The sequence below is a fragment of the Rutidosis leptorrhynchoides genome, chromosome 2, assembly GCF_046630445.1.
Source record: "Rutidosis leptorrhynchoides isolate AG116_Rl617_1_P2 chromosome 2, CSIRO_AGI_Rlap_v1, whole genome shotgun sequence".
NCBI classification, from domain to species: domain Eukaryota; kingdom Viridiplantae; phylum Streptophyta; class Magnoliopsida; order Asterales; family Asteraceae; genus Rutidosis; species Rutidosis leptorrhynchoides.
This window is the reverse complement of record NC_092334.1, coordinates 105,149,404-105,159,674: the sequence shown is the minus strand read 5'-3', so window position 1 is coordinate 105,159,674 and position 10,271 is coordinate 105,149,404. Positions and strand designations below refer to the sequence as shown.

Sequence of the window (10,271 nt, the reverse complement as noted above, 5' to 3'; positions counted from 1 at the left end):
CAATTACACTATATATTTAGAACATACAACAAAGATAAGAATATGACAGTTATGCAAATTTACCCGAATCTAAATCCTCATAACTGTTTCCAAACTTTGGCGGTTCACCTCAATCGCAACCTCAAATCACAACACCGCCACGACCACCCCCGCCAGTCAGTGGCGGATCTTGAACAAGTTTTATGAGGGGGCCAAAAATATTTAAAATGCAAGAGTCGTCCGATATATTTGAAGTATATGTGCTATAAATATATGTCTTCATTAAATTCAATATAATTAAATACATATTTTTTTTCCAGTTTAAATACTAAATCATTACAATAAGTAGTCTATCAAGTTAAAACTATTTTATTAAACGTTATTTTCTAATGTCGAATTTGTTATCCTACTAATTGCTTATTTTACATTTAGAAGGATTTTTATTATAGAATAGATATCAATAGTTTAAATTTATAGGGTCAAAAGTGTATTCCTCAAAAAGTTGAGGGGTTTGAGGATTAACAAGTCATCTGATGTCTTCTTCTTTCTTCATGTTTATCATTTTCCTTTCCTCCATCACCGAAGTCAATATTTCTCCATTCAAATTTAAGCTTGAGCTACTCTTTTCCTCTAAAACTAAGGAATATTATACACTACTTGTACAAGATCTTGGAGGGGCCAACACCCCTCCCTGCCCCCCTAAAGATCCGCCCCTGCCGCCAGTTCCAGACTGTCATATTCCTTACGTTGAACTTGGATACACTATTCTAGTTTCGGCAGGTGTTCTCCAGGCTGCTCATCGTCATAGAAGCCAGATTAACATAACCAGGGTAAACAGTCGAGGGCTACCGAGGATTTATAATGGAAGTGCTCGAAGAGGCAGAATATGATGATAACATTAAACAAATTTCTTGGATTTCTTATTTCTATGATACAGTGGACGTATCCTGATGGTGGTAATTACCAATTGAATTTTTTTTCTAAATTTACATTAGAGTTGATATATATATATATATATATATATATATATATATATATATATATATATATATATATATATAATTTTGACATTTTGTTTGTGTTATTGAATGCAAGGGGAGTCGAATTTAGGAGGAATGTCTCATAGTCTGAAGGGTTAAAGCCACAAATTGGCTATATACTTTTTCAAATGTCCCGATGTCGTCCATATATTCATTTGCGTGCCAATGTCGTCTACAAACTTTCAAAAAATGTACCAATGTTAACATTTCATTACAGGTTACCTGTTGAACAGGTAAAGTTAATTATTTAACTTTTTTTTTCATTTTATATGTCCCGATGTCGCCCATATACTTTCAGTTGTGTTTCGATGTCGCCCATATATTTTCACTTTCTGTTCCGATGTATCACCGACGTTGCATGACTACCTAGAAGCCACGTCATCAATTGTTTTCGTTACAGGTAAAAAAAAAGTATAATGGGCGACATTGGTACATTTTCTGAAAGTTTGTAGACGACAGTGGGACGCAAATGGGTATATAGGCGACATCGAAATATTTGAGTGAGTATATAGCTGATCATGTATATATTTTCCAGGGGGTCAATATGCCTGTTCAATACGTAAAAAGGGGAGTTTAAGGATCTTAGAACGAGGCTCTCCGGTCCGGCTACCGTGAATAACCCTGGCCGACATGATGATGTCGGCGGGGTGGCCAAGTGATTAAGTCCACCTTCGATAACGGTCGTGGATCAGAAGGCCCCAAGCAAGGTTGTAGGTGCTAGCAAATAAGAGACTAACCTGTAAAACTTGGAAAGTTGTACGATGATAGCTTATTGTGTAGTAGGTGGTGGTTACGTAACGTGATTATCGTGGTTAGAATGATAATTAGGGTTTGTATATATAGGCAAACCCTAATTCTAGAACCATCCGAGATAATGGTAATCCCTTCCATAACCAACTCCCCCGAATCACGGATATAATTATGAAAAAGATACTTACTTGAGGACCAAGTAACCGCTGTACTGGGAACAAAGGCATTCGATATGAATCCGCATGCCGCATACCGCATACAAAGTACACATATACGCATGCTAGCGAGTTCCCGCATACGTATATATTGCGCATGCGGGTTGCGGTATCATTATGTCCCCCCAGTTTGATGTTATATGACGCGAGACATATGATATCAAACTATTAAGCGAAAAAGAAAAAACAAGAAAACGGCTAGCAATTAATTTTTCACGTGCGTTTCGAGGTCATTAAATGCCTGTCACTGTTGCAGAAGCCCATTCGGCTGACAAGACGTAAAGTGGCAGTTGGCAGGCGCGTGTCAGCCACGCGCTCCTAGTGAACCATACCAAACTGACATCCACGCGCGTACAGAAAGTGCTATCCGTTGATTGCGTTACACGTGTATAGCCACGATGAGACCATTTCAGCCCATGACTCCCAATCTTCACTATAAATAGACCCAATTCACACACATTTCCATTTTTCTGCCACAACCTTCTCCAATACGCTGCTAATTCACATTCTGATCAATTCCCAAACATTCCGGCCAATCATCAAGAGGTTAGTTATTCTCCGATCACTTATAGAAAATGACTAAAGCTAACGAGACGTATGTAGATAGTGTAGTATCGATTATAGAGCAAAAGCATATAGATTCTTTAGTGAAACAATACCCACCGTTAGCACAGTACAACCCGGTGCCACCCCTGTCTAATCAACGCGCCCACAAACCGCCGGAGAAGAAGGTAGCCATTTACGAGCATGCGTTTAAGCATGGCAATTTTAGGGTTCCTCCCTCCGACTTCTTCCTAGGCGTTTTAGATCATTTCTGCGTAGGATTAGGGCAACTACACCCTTACGCCATAGGGAAGATAGTACTGTTTGAGATGTGGTGCGTTGCACTTAACAAGGTACCCTTGGTTAAGGTATTCTGCCATCTATACCGCTTAGCCAATCACCACAAATCATGGTTCACATTCTTCCCCCGTCAAAACTTTACCAAAACCCCAAAATCGAATGCGGGTCACTGGAAAGAAACATTCTTTTTCATTGACCAATCTGTTGTTGGTGCCACCTTTCCGCAAACGCTTATCTGGTGCGAAAATGTGGCTAAGGACGTGAACAAAACCCCGGTCCTTGATGATGAAGAAACAAAGCTGTTAGCGGAGTGCGCTAACGCACAGCTGGTGCACCGGTCATACGAGAACGTGATGCTGCGGTTAGGAAAGATATCCGTACACTGGCAATGGGAGGACGTGCGTCCAGCCATAATCGGACCGAATGGCAAAGGTAGGAATAGTATTAACGCACACCAACATATAACAATTTGCTACATACTTATATGTGCTAACTTATGCGCGTTTGTTTGCATAGATGAAGATGAAGAAGGTACTTACCACGGAGGAGATTGCGGGAATCTCTTTTCGCAAGTAAAACGTTGAAGAACAACTGGAGCAGGAGCGTACTGGCGAAAACCAGGTATCCGCACCTGCCACCTCAGCCAACAAACTCAAAGCTACCGAAGCCCCCCAAACCAAACAAAAGAAAAAGAAGCTCACTCCCAAACAGAGGGAGGACATGCGGAACGACAACTTCGTTCCCATCGAGCCAGCATCTGTGGATCTACCTCCCCCCACTACTGGTAAGCATCCTTTCCCTGCGTAAACACCGCATACTTAATGCATGTGCTAACGAGTTACTAATATGCAAAGCATGTTGATGAGACGCATCAGACTCCACCGTGAGTCAATCCGGAGCTTGAAGCCACCGCCACATCGAGAGATAAGGCGATACATCTGGATTCTGATTCTACACCGACTCCACCCCGCGGTAGGTTCTGCCTGGCTAACTTGAGCCAACTCACCCAATCCTCCGCAGAAAATGCCGCCGAGCAGTCGACGTTTCTGCAACAAATATTCCCTGCGGAATTCCGCGATCAAATGGCCGCACTGCCATTCAACCAATCGCACAATGCCTTTGTCCAAAACGGCCTTGTGTTCTTTGGCATGTTTGCAGATCAAGCCCGTCGTTCCACTAACTTGTATCAAGTGGACCTGCGTAAAGAAACAGAGCTAGGGCTACTGCAAGCGGGGGTTGACCAGGTTAAAAAAGACAGGGATGCCGCGGAAGAGGCGCGCAAGGCGGTGGAGTTGTCTGCGGCAGAAACAAAAACCGCACTGATCGAGGAAAGGAAGAAAAACCGCGAGTTGGTTAGTGCGGTTGACCAAGCTAAGGGGGAGACTGAGCGCCTGCGGTTGGAGATAGAAAGGGTTAGCAGGGAAAAAGATGATGTGGTGATAAGCCGCGAGCTGGCAGAGGCGGACTTGTTAAAGCTGCGCACCGCCCTTCCAACCATTGCGCAAAAGGTGATGGACTCGGGGCTCGTTTCCGACAAGTTCAATGCCTATGTTGATGCAGTGAAGGAGCACGAAATCAACAAGGCAATGCTGGAGGTGATCAAAGGCTGCGGTATGACGCCACCGTACCCCGACATTGTGCAGAAATACCTGAAGGAGGGTACGGTCGCGGTGCTGATTGAAGCGGAAGATACCATCACAGCCATCCCAATCCCCCTAATCAATGCTTTTGATGCGGACCCGAACATGTCGATTGATGGGTTCCTCAAGGAGGATTTTTAGTTGTGGCTTGTAACCGTTTGCGCCGTAAGTCCTATGCTTAGGAAGGCAATTGTAGATACAATTTTTTAGGCCCTAAGTCCCGTGTCAGGCAGGCGTTTGAAACAATTGTGATGTGTAATAACTTAATTTTCGTATATATTATTATGTTATGCATGCATTATGTATTTATTGTTTGTATATCACGAATAAAAACAAAGATGAATCGCAAGCCCATGCGCATAGTTAACCAAAACTCATGCGCATACGCAGGTACTGCGTAAAATAAACCAATATTTTAGCAATTTTACCTTTAACAGTTTAGACTCAAAAGATACTGCGTTATTGCTTTGTCATGTGCTAGAGGTGCACTTTAGCCGTATGGTAAGTAACGCAACTAAAAACAAACCAATGCTTTTATACTTAAGAGTTCCTCAAGCAAACCAATGCGAGAGTAATTATGCACAAGCAAACCAATGCTTGTATTTTTAAGTCGACTTAGCAGCCATCTAGTCTGCGTGGCGCTTGGCTAGGGGAAAGCCAATTTCCTTCACCTGCCGTTAATATTTAGCCTTGTAACCAAACAGGCTTCTGCCGCACGAGGGCTAGAGGACACCCCTTAAGTAGGCAGGAACCGCATACAAAAAAGAAAGTAATATACAACAAAAGTATGCGCGAGTAAATATTTGAATTGGCATTAATCATGTTTACAACCGCGACACATCCAAACAGAAGGAAATTACATAGAAAAAATAATGTGCTAAAATATATGGAGTGATCAGGTCCAACCAGCTACATGTTGCATTTTTTTAACAACGTCGCGTGCCAAGTGCGTTTTACAGGTTTGCCATCTAATGTCGCCAGATGGTATGCCCCGTTATTGCTTGCTCCCACTACCCTATATGGACCTTCGGGGCCCAATTTCCCAGTATATTCTGCATGACTTGCGTCATTTTGACGCCAAACTAGATCCCCGCACTTAAAAGAGCGCGAACGCACACGCTGATTGTAGTACTTTGCAATTTTATGCTTATTATTGGCTTCGTTTATCGCCGCAGAGAGTCTGCGCTCTTACAACAAATTAATATTTTCCCGAAAAGCTTCAGAGTTATTTTGCTCGTCTAAATTCTGTATGCGGAACGTTGGTACCCCAATCTCTGCGGGTACAACAGCTTCTGACCCGTAGACCAAACTGAAAGGAGTCTCACCAGTGCTTGCTTTGGGTGTTGTTCTATGCGCCCATAAAACCTTCGGTAGTTCGTCCACCCACCCAACACGACCATGACCCAACCTAGATTTAATTCCAGCCACTATATCCCGGTTGGTGACTTCGCACTGGCCATTCGCCTGCGGATGCGCAACGGATGTAAAAGTTTGCTTAATATTAAGCTCCGCGCACCAGCTGCGAAAAGGATCGCCCGCAAACTGCGTACCGTTATCACTAACAATTTCGTTTGGTATACCGAATCGACAAACAATATCTTCCCATACAAAATTTCGCACCCTTTTCCCGAAATTGTTGCCAGCGGTCTTGCTTCAACCCACTTCGTAAAATAGTCGATTGCAACAATCAAGATTTTGATATTTCCTGCGTGTGCAGAGTATGCGTGAGATATTGATGTAAGTAGCATATGGTATAAAATAAATGATAATATTACCTCAGCCTTTTGGATATGGTCCGACTATGTCAATTGCCTATTTACAGAATGGCCATGGTGAGGAGACTGGTATCATTGGATGCGCAGGTGCTCTGCTAATAGGTGCATGTATTTGGCAATATTCGCATTGTTTAACTATGCGCGCTGTATCTGCGTACATAGTGGGCCAATAATGACCTAGTCGCATAATCTTTGACGCAATAGACCTGTGCCCCGAATGAAGAGCGCATGCACCCTCATGCACCTCGCGTGTAACTTTCTCTGCTTCTTTCGGACCAATGCACCTTAAATGCGGCCCTAAATAATTTTTTCGATATAGGACGTCACCTTCAAGGGCATAAAGTGGTGCCTTAGTGCAGACTTTCTTTGCATCCACGGAATCCGCAGGTGAGGTGCCGTCCCGCAGAAAAGCAATGATGGGTGTCATCCATGTTGAGCTGGATTCCTCAACAGGTGCCACAAAAGGCATCATAACAATGGATTTCGCATGTAGTTCTTCTATAAGAACTTTATTCCCCAGATGATCAAAGGCCAAAGCAGCCAATTTGCTAAGCGCGTCCGCCTTCTTATTCTGCCCCCGCATTATGTGGGAGATTTGAAAAGCCTCAAACTGGTCTGCGAGGTTATGAACAAGCGACAAATATTGCTGCATGGCTATGTCATGCGCTTCAAAATCTCCGCTAACTTGACTGCATACCAGCTTTGAATTCACATAAGCGTGCAGAATTTTGACATTTAATTTATGCGCGATACGCATACCTGCTAACAAAGCCTCATATTCTGCTTCGTTGTTTGTAACAGCAAAATTTAACCGCAGTGCGTATGTATGCTCTTCGCCATCTGGGCCAGATAAAATTACACCTGCACCTGCGTCGGCTGCGCTGCATGCACCATCGGTATACAATTCCCATGATGACAAAGCTGGTGAAGGCGCATCCTGCTGCTCCGCCGATGCCTCAACATCCGCAGGCAATTCTGCTAGGTAATCCGCAAGTATTTGACCTTTAACCGCGCTTCGCGAAGAAAAAATTATTTCATGTTCCCCTAACTCAACTGCCCATTTAGCCATTCGGCCAGAAATCTCAGGCTTATATAACACATGAAAGAAAAATGATTGCGTTAGTCAATGCGGTAGCCCCGGACATTGCCGCAAATTAGGCATTTACCAACCTGCTTGATCAGTTGATCAGTTAGAACCACAATTGGATGTGCTTGAAAGTACCGGCGCAAACGCTGCACCGTGTGGACTAGCGCATATACTAGCTTTTCTAGTGGTGAATAGTTTACTTCGCTTGCTGTTAGCGTCTTACTTACGAAGTAGACCGGCATTTGCGTCTGAGAAAACCTCATCGTTATATGTCTATGAAATAAGTAATTCATATAAATAAAAGAGAATGGATTACCTTTCCGCGATCTACGATAAGAACCGAGCTGATAGCCTCTTTTGATGCCGCAAGGTACAGCGTAAGTGTTTCTCCTGATACTATGAAAGCGGTATTCCCCCTTATATCTAAAATAAGTAGAATCATGGAATTCTCTCCGAGAACGTAGACGCACAAGAGAGGTTTTCTAGTCTTTTAGGTGAGTGTTGGTAATTCAGCGAGCACCTTCTTCATCTCCTGAAAGGCTGTTTCTGCTTCCTGAGTCCATACGAAGTCCTTTTTCTTCAAGCAATTCTTCAAAGTATTGAAGAATGGCAACTGTCGCTCTGCAGCTTTTGACAAAAATCGCGTGATTGCCGCGAGCTTCCCGGTTAGACTCTGCACATCTTTCTTTGTCCTTGGAGATGGTAAACTATCAATAGCCTCAATCTTCTTGGGATTCGCCTTGATTCCTCGCGCCGTCACTACATGACCTAGAAACTTGCCTTCCTCTTCCCCAAAACTGCATTTGAGCGGGTTAAGCATCATGTTAATCCTGCATAGAGACGCAAACGTTTCTAGGATGTCCGCGAGCATTTCTTTTTCGGTGTTACTTTTAATTACCAAGTCATCGACGTATGCTTCAAGATTTCTACCAATTTGGTGCTTGAAGGCTGCGTCAATTACGAGCTGATATGTTGCGCATGCGTTCTTTAATCCGAAAGGCATCTTCGTATAACAATAAATACCCTGCGGCGTATGAAAAGCAGTTTTGTCCTCATCTTCCGCAGCCATTAAGATTTGGTGATAACCCTTGTATGCGTCTAGAAAACACTTGTATCGAAAACCTGATAATAATTCCACCTTCCAGTCTATCTCCGGAAGAGGGTAGTTGTCCTTAGGACACGCTTTATTAATATCTTTAAAATCGACACACATTCGCCAATTACCGTCAGCCTCTTTCACCAACACAGGATTAGCAACCCACGTCTGGTACCGCACTTCCCGCAAGACATTTTCTTTGACAAGGTTATCTACCTCTGCGCACAACCAATCACTGCGCTCAAGAGCCATATGACGCTTCTTTTGTCTGACGGATGTGAGTGATGGATTAACATTCAACTTATGCTCCGCAATATCACGCGGGACCCCAGTCATATCTGATTCATGCCACGCGAAAACATCCGCGTTAGCGGATAATATTCCATGCAACTTAGCCTTAGTTTCGGCTGAAAAGCCTGCAGCGATTTTGATACGCTTGTCTGGATGCAAGCGGTTAGCTATGACCGTACTGCTTGCAAGTTGTTCTCCCATGCTGGGAATGCTTACAGGTATGACTGAACCACATAACTCAGTTATTTGATGTGACGCAGTCATGGCAATTCCACCAACCGTAGGGAACTTGATCAAGCCATGCACTTCCGATGGTATAATGTTAAAACGTCGTATGAAATTTCTCCCTAGTAGCGCATTGTACCGCGAAGTCGAACGAACCAAATAAAAGTTAACTAATTCGTGCCTGACCAACTGCGGGTCCTTATCATCTGCAAGCTCTATGATTAGCTCTATACGGCCTAACGGCCATGAGCTTTCTCCAGAGAACCCTGATAGCGTAATATCAGGCTGGCGTAACTGCGCTTTAACTTCTGCGGGAAGGAAACGATAGCAATGCTCATACATAATATCGACGCCACTCCCGGTGTCAACATGCATGCGCTTAATCTGTATTCCGCAATTAGGGATGCGACACTTGATGACAATGGGCTCATTAATTGTGTCGATTGACATGACAGGAGGGAAAGTGATTGGGAGAAGTTCCCAATCCTGGTGATCATTGTACTTTCTCCGCTGGCTAACTTTCTCTGCGTCGACCATATTAATGGTTAAGTCAGCGTTTTTTGTTTTATTAACTTTTTGCCATGCGAAAGTTTTAGCCTTCGACCCCTCCTCTGCGGCTTTTCCCTTGTCCTTCTTAGGTGGTTTTAGGTGATCCAATTTACCTGCGCGCAGTGCCTCAAGCACTCGTTCCATCAAGTTTTTACATCGATTAGTGTCATGACCGTAATCATCATGGAGTTCACAATACTTTATTTTATCCCGCTTACCAAATTCTGTAAGCGGAGTTGGAACTGCAAAGGTCGCGCACACTGGTTCGGTTGACAAAATTTCCTTTGGTGTTTTAGACAAACATTTTAGCAGCACATAGTTCTGATTATTGATGCCGCGTTGGTTACTGTTTCGATAATTTCCACTTGATTTCCCTTTATCATTCCTGATAGAACCACCGTTAGGATACCTTCCGCGAGAGTTACTTCCGCGGTTTTGATCACGCGATCGATCATCATCGTCTTTCCTTTCATTGCGTGAGCTGGTGGTGGGAATATCGTTATCTTCGCCACTCCGCATATAATCATGGCATTCTTTAAGTGCTTCAGCATAAGTTGTTGGCACCGTATGGCGCAAACACTTGACCAACGTTGGGTGACGCTCTGAGTTTATACCATGTATGAGTCCGAAAATCTGCTGCTCTGGCTTAAGATCTGGTATGCGCAGACACTCATTAGTATATCTTGTGAGAAATTCACCCAAAGATTCCTTGGATTTCTGCACAATATCATGACATTCGATATGAGTGTGTTTGCGTGGCCTCTGATTCTGATATTGCAGC

At 43.5% G+C, this 10,271-nt stretch overlaps 1 long non-coding RNA gene across 1 annotated transcript; it reads left to right on the top strand.

Annotated features, from left to right (window-relative positions):
* Positions 1 to 562: 562 nt before the first annotated feature.
* Positions 563 to 1,927, top strand: LOC139891262 (uncharacterized). The gene is made up of 3 exons (XR_011773598.1): positions 563 to 935; positions 1,075 to 1,252; positions 1,555 to 1,927. It is a non-coding gene; the product is annotated as an uncharacterized lncRNA (long non-coding RNA).
* Positions 1,928 to 10,271: the final 8,344 nt, after the last annotated feature.